This window comes from Amphiura filiformis, chromosome 14, assembly GCF_039555335.1.
Source record: "Amphiura filiformis chromosome 14, Afil_fr2py, whole genome shotgun sequence".
NCBI classification, from domain to species: Eukaryota; Metazoa; Echinodermata; class Ophiuroidea; order Amphilepidida; family Amphiuridae; genus Amphiura; species Amphiura filiformis.
This window is the reverse complement of record NC_092641.1, coordinates 11386942-11402248: the sequence shown is the minus strand read 5'-3', so window position 1 is coordinate 11402248 and position 15307 is coordinate 11386942.

Here is a 15307-nt window from a genome sequence, read left to right as displayed (position 1 = left end):
CCAATAGTAGCCATAAGGTACCATACCCTCTTGTTAGGGTTACACTTGAAGGGGAAACTTTAGGAACACCTTCAAGTCCAGACTGACCCTATTTCACACAGAAAAAGTCTACCAAATGAACTGTGACTCTAGAGATGAGATCAAAAACAGTTTACCTGACAACTTGTAAGATTGCCAAATAGACCAGCAGCCAATGGGAAGAGATTGAGGATGTTATTAATATCCCACAGTTGCGATGAATCACAAAACGGATGCAGTCCAAAACTTTCTCCTGTTACTGGTGACGGACTTGACTATTAATAATCTGAACAAGTTCCATCATTCACAGCTGACTCAGTCACACTGATGATTTTCATCTAGATCTATACATTATCAATGTTAGTTCTATAATCCATTCCCACATGAACTGGAGTTGCCCACCAGTATCACTTTGGGGTGGTTTTGGAGCAAAATGGGGTAAAATGAAGCTATATCCACTGTCGAGGCAGGGACTGTCTTTTGAAATTTGCAATAGAATATGGAGAGAATGGTCAACTAAGGAGAGCTAAAATCACTCTCCTAGGTTTAAGGAAAGCAGTAGAGAGTGATTGCTCTTGCTCTCCTCAAAAGGCAGTCCCTGTCGAGGGTTTAGAGCCAGAAAGCCAAAGGAGGCTTTCAACCCTCAATGTATTTTGCTCACAATGTATGTAGTGTAGCCCTCCTGCATTATTCCTGTATACTGTCAAATTTGGGAGAAATCACCATTACCCCCTCTTGTATACGTACAATCAGGAATGCAATGGTACATTGTAGTTGTACAATGCATTTTTCTGATTGGATGCATGTACAGGTACTTGTTACGTGAATGGAATGCAGATGCCACTAGTAAGAAGTCTAGAACACATCCAAATTTTCTGAAAAATACAATACAGCCTTGAATGAAGTCCAGTCACTGGTTAAAGTCATTTGTAAACACATTTTCCCACGTGTGATCCTCTGAGTCTGCACCCTCTTTCATTGAATGATGTGCAGCTCATGGAACCAGCATTGAAGAAAACCCTTGTTTTTCACCAAGAAACCTTTTTTTCCCAAAGCAAGAAAGCCCAGTTTGTATTTGAAAAGCCTAAGCTTTTCGAAACCTTGCAAATTGGTGGAAGAACCAGGGTTTTGCAATAGAGAAGCCAACAGGTTTCCAAGTGAAAAGTTTCCTTTCTAAATTTCTACTGCAAATAAATAATTGGTCACAAAAACAAACACAACTTACCACCATCTCCTCACATGTAGGCCCTACACCAACCACCACATTATAAAACAAAAGGTTGTAAAACTCAAGATGTTAGGGAATTGGATGGTGTCAGACTTGTACTTTGTAGCTAATGATTCCCAGCCTTAGCTATGGGAAGGAAGGAAACAATCACAGGAGAAACGGAAGGAAAGGACCTTACCTCACTGACTCAGATATGTGTCTGATAAAGTTGAACAACTACTACCGATTGCTAGGGTTGCATGCCCTCAGTTTTCAGCCCTAATTGTTTTTTAAATAGTTAAAAAAAAAACCAAAAAAAAACCAACAATATCACACTTCTCGCTCTCATAATGAATAACAATGTGTTTATACATGGGACAACGTCTTAACTGTAACACGCCAAAAGGGTTTCTGGCTATCGGAAAGGAAAGAGGAACGAAAAAAGGAGAGAAGATGAACAAAGAAGTCGCTTGGCAACCCCGGGGTTCGAACCGTGGACCCCTCACATCCCAAGCACAAGATCACCGATGACTGAGTGACTAATGGGTGTTTCGCTGGCCCAGCCCCGAAAGCCAGGCCTGGAAAAAATAGGCAATCTCCTTGCCGGAAATTTGGTCATTTGGAGGAAATTTTGCATCTGGATAAAGAACAGAAGAAATGGTGGGAAATCCTGCTAAGTTGGAGGGAAATTTATCTCTCTTGCCGGGAAATAAACATATTTTTCAGGCCTGCCGAAACCGTGTGTACATAGGGTCACTAGGTGATTGTATCATTGCATCTCACCGTCACACACGATTTATGCACATGCTGCAGAGATATCGACTCTCGAGTAGTATTTTGGGCTGCTACAATGTACATGGCTTTGACCAGGGATGCAAGTCTCACATCCCTGCTTTGACAGCCATGGTCAAAAGTCGGTAAAATTATTCTTAAGTCACCCAATTGGGTTGCCAAAATGGTAACCCTAACTAACAATGATATCAAGCACTGATAGCTTGAATTTATGTCTCTAATCAAGCAAGCACTTTTTCACAAAGATTCCCATAACAAGTTCATGTTCTTTGTTTAACCCGGAACCCCTTTTGATTCAAGGATAACATACTGGTAATCAATTCATTGTTTCAGCTACGGCACATATATCGTACTCCTTTGTTTGACAGTGCGTTTTTGTGATCTGAAATTAAAGCAGCACTTTGTGGTCAGCCTCAGACATCACCCACTAAAAAGTTGAAATTTTTATACCATCTGAATGGACTACATATTATGTATGAACTAGTATGAATATGTTACGTTTGTGTGCGACTAGCATGCGTACCGGTAACCTTTCTTGTCAATTTGGTCACATGACAAAAGTGTCGTCCAATTTGTATTTTCTGTCTGTCGACTGTCAACTGACAGAAATTACAAGTTTACAACACAATGTCTGAATCAACTATGTAGTAGAATATTGGATATAATTTTTTGGTATGGATTTCTTGAAACATGAACTCTAAAAAGAGGAGGCTAGCTGGAATCACAAAATGCCAGTTTTAGAACTTTAAAAAAGTTGTTATTGTTTAATAGCCATATCACATCACAAAACTGCATTCCAAAATTTGCCTGATGCGATACAATTTTTAAAGTGGAATGTGGTGGGTATTGTGGGGACGTACTGCAGTGGCTTAGTACTGGTGCTTTCTAAAAATGCGAGTGGCTGTCTTCGCTCATTTTTTCAACATAAAGGTAAGATTCTCAAGCCTTTTCTTGCCAAACAATTGGTCAATAAACAATCCAAATCAGCGATTGCGGACCATGCCGTTCAACAAAATCATTATCAATTGGAAAGATACACAACTCACAAGACCTCACGAAGGAACTTGGGGAATGCCCCACACATGTAAAACCGAAAATTACGAAAAAGTCCCAAATTTTGCACCACTTTTGGGCAAATAACCCCGCATGTAAAAACTCAAAAATATGAAAAAGTGAAGACATTGATTTTGCTCCCCCCCCCCCCTAAAAAATGAAATTCCTGGCATCGCCACTGGCATGAGTGGACAGAAATCTCATTAGAATTCACACAGCAACACACTTGTGAATGTACACCAGAATGTAAGACAGTAGACTATTCAGTCGATTGCTACCACAACAAGGTTACAAGGGGAGTAAGTCTCATAGACGGAAGAGCCCTGTCTACTCATTCTATGGTGTCAAGACACTTTCCCATTCATTTCCAACCAAATCGTTCATGTCTGGCCAAAATTATCATTACTAAATGTTGAAAACCTACAAATGAAAATTATTATTCATATACTCCACAGTATCTCAGAAAAGTACTGAAACATAATATCCGTGGTCGTACATGTAGGAGCTAAATAAATAGGAAAACCCCTTCCAAAACTTTCGTGATACAAATCATGAATTGAAATGTTCGGTCAGCTGCTCAAAATAAAGGCGGCCATTTTGAAAACACCGGGTCGACACAGCTAGACATACAGAAAACCGTAAACCCGGGAGAAAACCTTGACTAGATTCTCGAAACAGCACATTAAACACAGCCACAAGAACACAGACAAAATTCTCAAAGTGATGTTGAGATATGTAATCACATGTTTCACACAAAAAATTGGTGAAGTATACGGAAAATAATGGCATATTTAGGTGTCTGCGCTCGCAGCCCTTGTGGGGAATAATTATGCAAATGAGCGTGAGATCGCCATGCTCCGATCAGCTGATGAACCAAAACACAACCACGAGGCCGATTGAAATCAGCTGATTGACAACAAGACTTAGATATCTAATGGCCAAAACATATCTCAAAATTATCCTTAAAACACTCATTCGACAATGAAACGGGCGTTACTCCTTAAAATGCAGTTGTTTTGAGAAATAATGGGTGTATTTGGGCGGTCACCATACAACTAGCTACGCGGGAAACACAGCCCAAGGAAACCGGGACGTACTCGCGTCTCGATCGCGATCAGCTGTTTTTAGCAAAACATCCCTCATAAAAATTGGTATTACAGAGCCAATTTTCAATAAGAAACCAATGTAGCAACACGTTTAGCTTCACAAATATCTACAGATACCACATGAGTAATATTTCAATATGGTAAAGCTTGGTATTAGAATGATAAACGTGTTATTTGGGAGTTGTTTGGGGTGTACGAATGGGTACAGTACATGTACAGCGATGATTCAGGGTTGAATTGGGATGATACGACATGACTCATGGGGTTGGAAAATATGGCGTTGTTTGTGATGATTTGGAAAAAATGACAATGTACTCTACTGTAAAGTGGATTTAAAGAATGTCAAGAAGCGATCTGATGAAGAAACCATGTTTCAGATTCTAAAATGAAAATGTGATATTGGATTCAAATTTTGCAATCATAGCTAAATCGTTTTAGAAACTACAACAACATGGCATGGCGCCCTCAATTAAAAAACATCAAATGTTTCTTGACATTTCTCATGTTTTTTCCACAAAAATAAGAAACTAACCTGTTCTTGATGATCTAGAAATTTCAATTTCGGCGGCTGATGGTTTGGTGCAGGGGTCAGGTGTCCCCTGGGCAAGCCAAACCCTGACGTCCAGGGGTCATTCACTTGCGATCCATTCGCAAACTGGCGCGCGAAAATGAAACTTGACTTACTCAGTTCAACGGTAGTCGAGTCGGTATCTATCCCAAAATATCACTTTCCGGTAGAGAAAGAGAAAATTACCCACCAAGTCAAGTACATGAGATTATTATCTTTCGGATCCCGTTAACACTTGTAGTCGACAGAGGTCACGATCATGTTCCCAATTCAATTTTGTTAATCATAGATTCAGAGATCGGCGCGAAACAAAAATGGCGGATTGCCAGTACGTTGTTTCTTTATTCGAAATTTCCCCTCAGCGGCAGGTGAATGACGCGACCTCTCAAACCCACTACCATGGAAACTGTCAATCAAAAGGCGGTATCTTTAGAGAGAGAGAGAAACCACGCCTGGTTTATACCAAATATGTCAATCAAAAGGCCAAAAACTCCCGGATTATCGATGATGTCATCGGGAAATCATGTCCAAAGATGGAAAAGGCCCGGATTGAAAGGTCACATGATGGCCCACGCGTTGTTTCCCGCGTTGTGTGTTGAACGATTTGAACGAGAGAGAAATGGGAAATTCCCCGCATTGGGAGCTGTATGAAAACATCAGTATTGATAGCATGTGTTGCCAATAAAAAGTCGCCAAACCAGCCCTTGCCAAACATATTATTATGCATCAGCGGGGAAAATTAAAAAAATAAAATTAAAAGAGAAAACCGGTTACTGCGAACAAACGGAAAACAGACACACAAAAAGTAAAAAAGAAAAAAAAATATTTAAAAAAAAAAAACCCACGTCAACACTCATAATTATTTTCAGAAAAATACAGAAATATTTTTTTTTGAATATTTGGATTAAAAAAGTATTAGGCTATCATGCCAAATGAAATATAGCTAAAATCTTCATGAATCCTTTCGTTAGTTCTAACCAACTTCTAACTATTACATTAAAAAGCCAATTTCATCATGATTAGGCCTATTACCGTAGGCCTACAACATGTAGGGCCTAGGCCTATGCAATATGCAACTGTGTATAGGCCCGGGTGTGTAGGACACATTTTTTTTTTAATTTTGACTAACTTAGCCAAAAATTGTTGAAATTTGGGTGAAAATCATGCTTTTTTTATACTTTTTTGCCAAATTGAGCATTTTTCAACCATTTTTGGTAAAAATTTCCCTCAAGTTGATAAAAATAAAAAAAAAAAAAAAAAAAACAGGTCAAGATACGGTATTTAGGATATTTAAATCTAGTTTTTAAAAATAGGCCTAAATATTTTTTTCACTTAAGAATTTATTACGCTGCACGAAATATTTTAAATTAAAAAAAAAACTTGTTTTAGGAATTTTCTTCAAAACTGAGCATTTTTGCCAACATAGGCTAAATGACAAAGTCTTGATGAATTAGGTTTATTCCCACTTGGTCCAATCCCAATCCAAGTTCCTTAAAAGTTTTGACCGGGCCCGGTCAAAAAAAATTAATCGCGAAAATTTTCAAGGCCCCCTTTTTGACATGACCCATAATTTTCATGTCAAAAAGGGGCCTTGAAAATTTTCATGATTAATTTTTTTTGCATCAGCCCCCACCCCACAAGTGTTTGTGAACGGTCCCTTAGGCCTAACTTAGTCCAATCCCCGAGTCCAATCCCATTTGCTCCAGTCCCATTCCCACTTGGTCCAGTTCCCACTTGGTCCATTCCCATTTTGGTCCACTCCCAAGTTCGTCCAATCCCACTAGGTCCATGTCTCACACCCGGGGCACTCCAACTTTGGAGGTGACGCGTATGCCTGGCTGTTAAGAACCCCTTTTTCAGCATCGCTTTTTCCATTTGATCTGTTACCCAAAGACCCTTACAAGTTCATTTTGAACAGCAACTCATATTTATCACTGATTTTGTTACCGTACGGTACTTATTTTGAAAAAAGAAATTTGAAGCCATTTAGAACTAGAAATTCGATTTTCGAGGTTTCTGTGGCGCTGTTTCGGCTCTCACCCAAAGATTTCATTTAAAAAAGGTCATGTTCTCACCTAATGACCCCATATTTTTTACATTTTGCTCTCACCGAATGGCTTGCCAAAAATCATGCTCTCACCCAATTATGACCCCATACTTTTTACATTTTGCTCTCACCGAATGCCCCTTAGTGCGAAAGTGCCACTGCCAGCCCTATATCCATTTCATATTGAAGTGCCCCCCCGGGTGACCCATGCGCGTATTTTGGGGGGGGGCTTTGGGGCGCCAGCCCCCGGGGTAAAAGCAGATGGCGGCCAAAATGAAGGGGCGGCGGACTGAGAAGAAGGGGCGGCAAAAACAGGGGCGGCAAAAACGAAGGGGCGGCAAAATGAATTAGTAAATAAAAAAGGGCGGAAAAAATTTGATAAAGCATAAAATTTTTTGAAAAAATGGTACTATACATTAAAATGTGCTGCTTTTAGGGCACTAGCGCCTGAAACCCTGAGGTCATCCATAACCTTAAAATTGACATCGCTAGGCTGGTTAGAAAAAAAATAGGGCGAACACTCCCCGCTCTCCCCTACACGGGTGATCATGGGGGAAGGAAAATAGAATGACGCGATAGGACAAAGGAAAGAGACGGGATATTGAAGGAGAGGCTGAGCCGGAGAAGAAGGGACTCTTTGCCAAAATATGGCGGAGAAGAATGGAAATTAAGGCAAGCTATACCCATGCATAAATGATGATTTAGGCATGTGTAGGCCCTATATTAATTATACATAATATTATGTGAAAAGCTATATATAAAAGTGACATCATGACGGGGAGCTACGGGGACTAGGAAAGAAAGCATAACGGACTTTTTATACGCCTATTATCTAGACCATTTAAGGCTTACAAATTGTGTGGGCAGAAATGTGTCATGTACAAGAGGGGGCAAGTTATGAGCCCCCGCGCCGCCCCCCCCCCCCAAAAAAAATTTCCAAACGGCCCGCCAAAAATCGCTTCCCCCGCCCTCACTATCGGCGTGGCCAAAATTGCCCCCCCCTTCGGCTCGCCAAAAATTTCTTGCCCCTTCCCCCAATTTTACCCTCCCCAGGGCTCATAATTATTGCACAGCCCTTAGTAGCAAATTTAGCGAATAAAGCAAGTTCAACTAGAGATTTGTGCAGCTGAAGAGACTATGAGTTCTTGTATATACTGGTATATATACCCAGGCCCGTGGCCATGGGGGTGCGGGGGTGCGAGCCCAGACAAACGATGGGTGCGAGTGACGGCGACGCACCCCCCCAAAATGCCAAAGGCCCAAAAAGTCCCCTTTTTTGACCCAAAAAGTCATATTTGCGAGCGCAGCGAGAGAAAAAATTGAGGTTTTTTATGCCTCTTTGGTCCAAAAATGTCCACCCCCTCCAGTCCAAAAAGGTCCAAATTTTGAAAAAAAAAGTCCACTTTTTTCAAAATCAGCACCCCAAGTAAATCCTGGCTACGGGCCTGAGTATACCGAGACAATTAACCAGTTAGGGGTGGTGCAATAATTATGTGTAGGCCCTACCCCGGGAAGGTGAATTATAGGGGGGCAAAGATTTTTTTGGCAAGCCAAGGGGGGGAGGCGAGCATTTTTGGCATGTTGAAAGGGGGTCAAACGATTTTTGGCAGCTAGGTCGAAAGGGGGGCAAGCGATTTTTGGCACAGATATTGGGCACCGTTTCTAGTTCTAATATTACGCCTAAAAAGGTGTAGGAACACGTTCAAATATGAAAAATTTCCTGCTCGCTAAGCTCGCATTTATATGATAAGACAATTTAAGGTTTTAAATTCAGCTTCCCCAAAAACTTGCATTGTGTAAGGGGGGGGGCAAAGGTTTTTGGCACGTCAAAAGGGGGGCAAAGATTTTTGGCATGGCCAAATGGGGGAGGGGGCAAGCGATTTTTGGCAGATCATTTTGAGAATTCACCACCCCGGGGTATACACATAATTATTGCACCACCCCTTAATTCCTTGTTCAAAGGAGTTTAAATTTACCTCAATTACCGGTATATAACAAACGGCTGAGACTGAGCCGGGGTTCGAACCCGGCTTCCCAGGTAACACGTTGTGAGAACGTTCGGAGAACGTATGACAAGGTGGCTTTGGTCCCCGGCTTTGGTCATCTGGACGTTCTTGTTTTAGACCACCTTATACGTCAAATGACCAAAAGTGTAGACTTTTTTTGACGTCGCTAGAACGTTAGATGTAACGTTCTTTAAACGTTGTACTGAACAACGTATTGAAAACTTAACGTGACGTTCGTATATCCCATCTCGCTCACTACCGCTGGCCCAAACTCAATTTCTAATGTGAGCGATTTTCTACTCGCCATAGACAATATCGCTCGCAGCGAATCACCCAAAATTAATGGTTTTGCCGACAACAGTCAATTTTTGCCGATCAAATTATGAATATCTCACCTCTAGCGACGGCCCTGCTGCCAACGACTAACCCAAGCCAACTGTAGGTACGATTTTGAAAGTGGGGGCTGATGTAATTAATACGGACATCAGTGGCGTAGCGTCATCCACGGGGGGGGGGCATCGATCTGAAAATTTAGAAAATCCCATATAGGATAATGGCCGAAAAATGGCTTGCCCCCCCCCAATCAGACCCCCCCATATAATGACCTATATTGCGCTACGCCACTGACGGTCATCGCGTCCCCCTCAGAAGTGTAAACTTTTGCAAAATGAAGGCCCAAATGAATCCATTTGGTGGACCATTTTTGTATTATGTGCAATACTTATAGTGTTTTAGTTTGAAAATGCTGAAAATCGGTGAAATAAAGGCCGGAATTAAGCCATTGCTCATGTTATAAATTATTGCTTTAAACGTACAGTGTTGGGTGTCAAAAGCAGAAACGAAAGGGGGAGGGTGTCTATAGGGGATGTTCCCTCTAGCTCTCGGAAGTGAAACTTTTGCAAACTGAAAGCCCAAGTGAAGCTATTTGGTGGACCATTTTGGCACTATTATATGTGACGTGTCATGTAAAAAGGAGACACTTTTGAGCAGGTTATCAATTTTGAGGTTTTTACATATCTTAAATAAAGAGACATTTTGCTCCACAACGCCGTTTTCCCCAATGAAATCGGACATTTCTAAGCGAAGATATTGAGTTCATAAGTTATAGTATTATAAAATTGGAAGTATTGAGATACTAGTACGATCGGCCTTTAAAAATATTATTGACAATGTTGAGAGTAGGAATTACCTTGAAAAATGTCTCAAAAATACAAGATGCCAGTTATATTCCGGTCTGAAACTATCAGACAATATTTTAATAACATTACAAATTCGCAACAAACTCAAATTAAGGACCATTTTGGCACTATTATATGTGACGTGTCATGTCAAAAGGAGACACTTTTGAGCATGCAGGTTATCAATTTTGAGGTTTTTACATATCTTAAGGGATCCAAAATGAGCGTTTATTGTGTTTCGACAGTATTTTTTGTGGGACATGAGAGCACCTCAGACCTATCGAATTGCATTCTGAATACGAAGCATGTCTTTCTGATATCAAATAATTTTCAATTTTAAAATCACAATATAATACAAATTTTATGACAAATTATAAAAATTTGATATTTTTCAAATTTTTGATATATAACAGTCCTCGAAGTAAATTATATAAATCTAATGATATATTTTAAAGTGTATGTAGCAGGGAGGAAAATCCGACGGTCAATTGAAAATTTTGACCTTTCATATTGAAGATATGGATTTTTTTCCCAAAAAGACCTAATTTTTGTTGGTGTTTTGGGAAAAAAATCCATATCTTCAATACGAAAGGTCAAAATTTTCAATTGATCGTCGGCTTTTCATCCCACCTACATACACTTTAAGTATAAATCATCAGATTTATAAAGTTTACTTCAAGTACTGTTAAATATCAAAAATATCAATTTTTAATGATTTGCCATAAAATGTGTATTAAATTGCGAATTTCAAAAAATCAAAATTATTTGATATCAGAATGACATTCTTCATATTCAGAATGCAATTCGATATGTCTGATGTGCTCTAATGTCCCAAAATAAATACTGTCCAAACGTTCATACCCCAGCCCTTAAATGAAGAGACATTTTGCGCCACAACGCCGTTTTCCCCAATGAAATCGGACATTTCTAAGCGAAGATATTGAGTTCATAAGTTATAGTATTATAAAATTGGAAATATTGAGATACGATCGGCCTTTAAAAATATTATTGACAATGTTGAGAGTACTAGGAATTACCTTGAAAAATGTCTAAAAAAATACAAGATGCCAGTTATATTCCGGTCTGAAACTATCAGACAATATTTTTTAATATTAATAACATTACAAATTCGCAACAAACTCAAATATTGTGCCAAAATCACCCCGGGCAGATTTTTGGCTATTTCTCCATTTACGATCCTGCCCAAAAGTGTCTCCTTTTGACATGACACGTCACATGCCGGTACCGGGTATTGTGTATAATAGAAAATAAAAAATATATAAACTTGATGGGTTTATAAATGAAGACTCAAATAAATTGAAGTCATTCTTGGACAAGTTTATATTAAATTGCTTTATGGGAAGGGGTATGAACGTTTGGACAGTATTTATTGTGGGACATTAGAGCACATCAGACATATCGAATTGCATTCTGAATACGAAGAATGTCCTTCTGATATCAAATAATTTTGATTTTGTGAAATTCGCAATGTAATACACATTTTATGGCAAATCATTAAAAATTGATATTTTTGATATTTAACAGTATATACTTGTAGTAAACTTTATAAATCTGATGATTTATACTTAAAGTGTATGTAGGTGGGATGAAAAGCCGACGATCAATTGAAAATTTTGACCTTTCGTATTGAAGATATGGATTTTTTCCCAAAACACACAAAAAAATAAGTCTTTTTGGGAAAAAAATCCATATCTTCAATATAAAAGGTCAACATTTTCAATTGATCGTCGGCTTTTCCTCCCAGTTACATACACTTTAAGAATATATCATTAGATTTATCAAATTTACTTCGAGGACTGTTATTATATCAAAAATGTGAAAAATATCAAATTTTAATAATTTGTCATAAAATTTGTATTATATCGTGAATTTCAAAACTGAATGAAAATTATTTGATATCAGAAAGACATTCTTCGTATGCAGAATGCAATTCGATATGTCTAATGTGCTCTCGATCTCATGTCCCACAAAAATACTGTCGAAACGCTCAAAACGCTCATTCCAGATCCCTTAAGGGGTACTACACCCCTGCCCAATTTTGTGCCTATTTTTTTTTTCTCACAAATTATAGCGCATTGGTGATAAGTAAGATATGTATATTAAAGGGGCAAGGACTACAATTAGGCCTACTGCACTGGAAATTTCATTTCAGCACAGACAACAGTTGTGGAGTTACAGTCAAAAATGAGGGTAAACCAATATTTGATCAATAAATCAATAACTACTTGCCTTGAGTTGTTGAATTTCCAGTGCAGTAGTTGTAGTCCTTGCCCCTATAATATAGGCCTACATATTTTACTTGTCACCAATGTGCTATAATTTTTGAGAAAAATGCAAAATAAGCACAAAATTGGCCAGGGTGTAGTACCCCTTAAACGTTTCTAAAATCTAAATTTAGGCCCTATACTTGCCATGCGCATGCCTTCACGAATCACGAGTCCTTTCCTTCTTGTTAAATTTCTTCCCCCTTCTTTCACTCCTTCCTCTTCCATTGCAGTAAAAGGGTTTTTTTCTTTTTTCTTTCCCTTTTTCATGTTCACGTGTCTTTCGTTCTCTTTCCCATATAGGCCTATTCATTCCCCATCCCTCTTCCCTTTTGTTTTTTGTTCACTAGGGGAGTGTTCAGAAATACTTTGGTGTGGGGAGGGCTGGAAAATATGTGTGGGGGTGTGTGGGTGGGGGTCATAAACTTTAAACTTTTTGGAGTTCTGAATATGGGGCGGGGATTTAAAAACTTGGAAGTTTTTGGTGTATGCACAGGGGAATATAAAAAGTTTTTTGGCACATAAGGGGGGAGTTTCAGGCCGCATTTATTTTAATGATTTTCACAAAATTTCATATCATTTATATTTTCACACAAAATTTTTCCCAGTCACGGAAAGACCCCCTTTTTTGGTAAGATTTTCACCAGTAAAAAGCTGTAAAGACCCCCATTTTCCAGCCCTCCCCCCACCAAAGTATTTCTGAACACTCCCCTAGTGAACAAAAAACAAAAGTTTTGTGTCACTGACTATTTAGGGACCGTTCACAAACACTTGTTAGGGGGGCTGATGCAAAAGGGGGGGGCTGAAAATTGAGATTATATGCTTTTCTATGGGGTTGACCCATAATTTTCATGTCAAAAAGGGGGGGAGCATGAATAATTTTCGCGATGAATTTTTTTGCATCAGGCCCCGCGCCCCCCCCTAACAAGTGTTTGTGAACGGTCCCTTATTGCCCTAGGCCTAATCCCAAATAACTCATTTACCGTATTTTTTTAACACGTCCACAATAATTTATTTATGTGGAAAAAAAAAAAATAAAAACACTTAGAATTTCCCACAGAAAATTCAAATATTGTATTTTGGCAATATTTCGAGTTAGTGAATGTAGAGAAGAAAAAAAAAAATCAAAAAAATATTAAGGATAGCAGAGCAAGGTTTCGATCCTTGGACCTCTGGGTTATGGGCCCAGCACGCTTCCGCTGCGCCACTCTGCTCCGTAATACTCCAACGACGCACATGTAATATATATAGTGACGACACTATATTTTATAAACAATTCGTGGCTTTTAATCTTTTTTCAAAGACTAACTTAAATCTGACGATAATTGTGCATAAAACACATTCTCAATAGTTTTTACAAGATGAAATCGTACAAATAACGCAACAAAAACAGCAAATTAATGTGCAAAATTCATAATGTGACCTTTGAACTGCGATTTCGTAAGTAGCGACAATGGACAATGGATGGCGCTATGACACAATGAGAAATGGGACAGACCAGGTCAGACCCTGAATGGCACAGGCACAGACATGGACAAAAGAGAGCAAAATAATGCTTTTCTGTGACAATATTCACTCATTCTCACTGTCAAAGATTGGTAATTATAAAATTCCGGAATCGAGATAATATTCGCAATGTAAAAATTAGGAATTAAAAAATTCAGCAACCAACCAACTAACTAACTACGTAACTACGGTAAGTAGGCCTAAGTAAGTAAGTAAGTAAGTAAGTAAGTAAGTAAGTAGGGGAGAGCGGGGAGTGTTCGCCCTATTTTTTTCTGACCAGCCTAGCGATGTCAATTTTATGGTTAGGGATGACCTGATTAGCCCATGTGAAAGCCCTATGTCTTAGCTATATACGACCACAATCCCAGAACTATAGGCCTTACAATAGCAACAGGATAGAGCAAACAAAAAAGTTTTGCAAAGTGGCGAACTTGCCCCATATTGGGGCAGGTTCGCCCATATGGTGGGGTAAGTTCACCCTAATCACAAAAAAAAGGTTTAAACATTGCGTAACAATAACATATTCCATGCAAACATTTAGCAAGAGTATACAGGGCATTCATTCTCTTCTGGGGAGTCACTAAATTTGTTGCAGGGGTCGGATCAGGGTAAAATGTAGGGGTCCAAAGTGAGCTTAAACGTATCATGTTTACAACTTCGGGGAGATTATGGATTAGGACATAAACGGTGGTATGTGTAATACTGATACCACATAACTTTAAATAACATGCTTTTCAGTAGTTTTACCTTGTTTAATGGTATAATTATCAATATTTTGCATAATACGCTGATGGGGCAGGTCCGCCCTCCAGTTTGGGGTAAGTCCGCCCGGGGAAGATATAGGGCGAACATGCCCCATCCTCAAAAGGGCGAACGTGCCCCTTGTGCACATTTTTGTATTTTCTTTAGGGTATGCAAAATACAAATCGAATAAGGAGTTTATAACTGCATTAAATCTTTAACAAATCCCATATGTTCCAAATACAGATTTCCATTAAAACCATTTGTATTTATGTATCAATGATAATACAACATTATTAATGCAAGAAAAATTACGTTTTGGTGTAATTTTTTGTTTTGGCTGCAGTTCGATGAACAAGTCCCTATATGTCGCGTAGATAATATGAGAAGTTTATAATGACCTATGTCACCTAATTTTGCCATCACCAAATTCCTCGATAGCCGTAGTGCTGAGAAACAAGGGGTGGGCGAACCTGCCCCTAGGGCGAACACTCCCCGCTCTCCCCTAAGCCTAGTAAGTAAGTAAGTAAGTAAGTAAGTAAGTAAGTAAGCAAGTAAAGCAAGTAAGTAAGTAAGTAAGGCAAGGCAAGTAAGTAAGTAAGCAAGGTAAGTAAGCAAGTGGTAAAGTAAGTAAGTAAGTAAGTAAGTAGCAAGTAAGTAGGCCTAAGTAAGTAAGTGGCAAGTAAGTAAGTGGGTAAGTAAGTAAGGCCTAAGTAAGTAAGTAAGCAACAAGTAAGTAAGTAAGTAAGTAAGTATAAGTAAGCAAGTAAGTAAGGTAAGGCAAGTGCAAGTAAGTAATT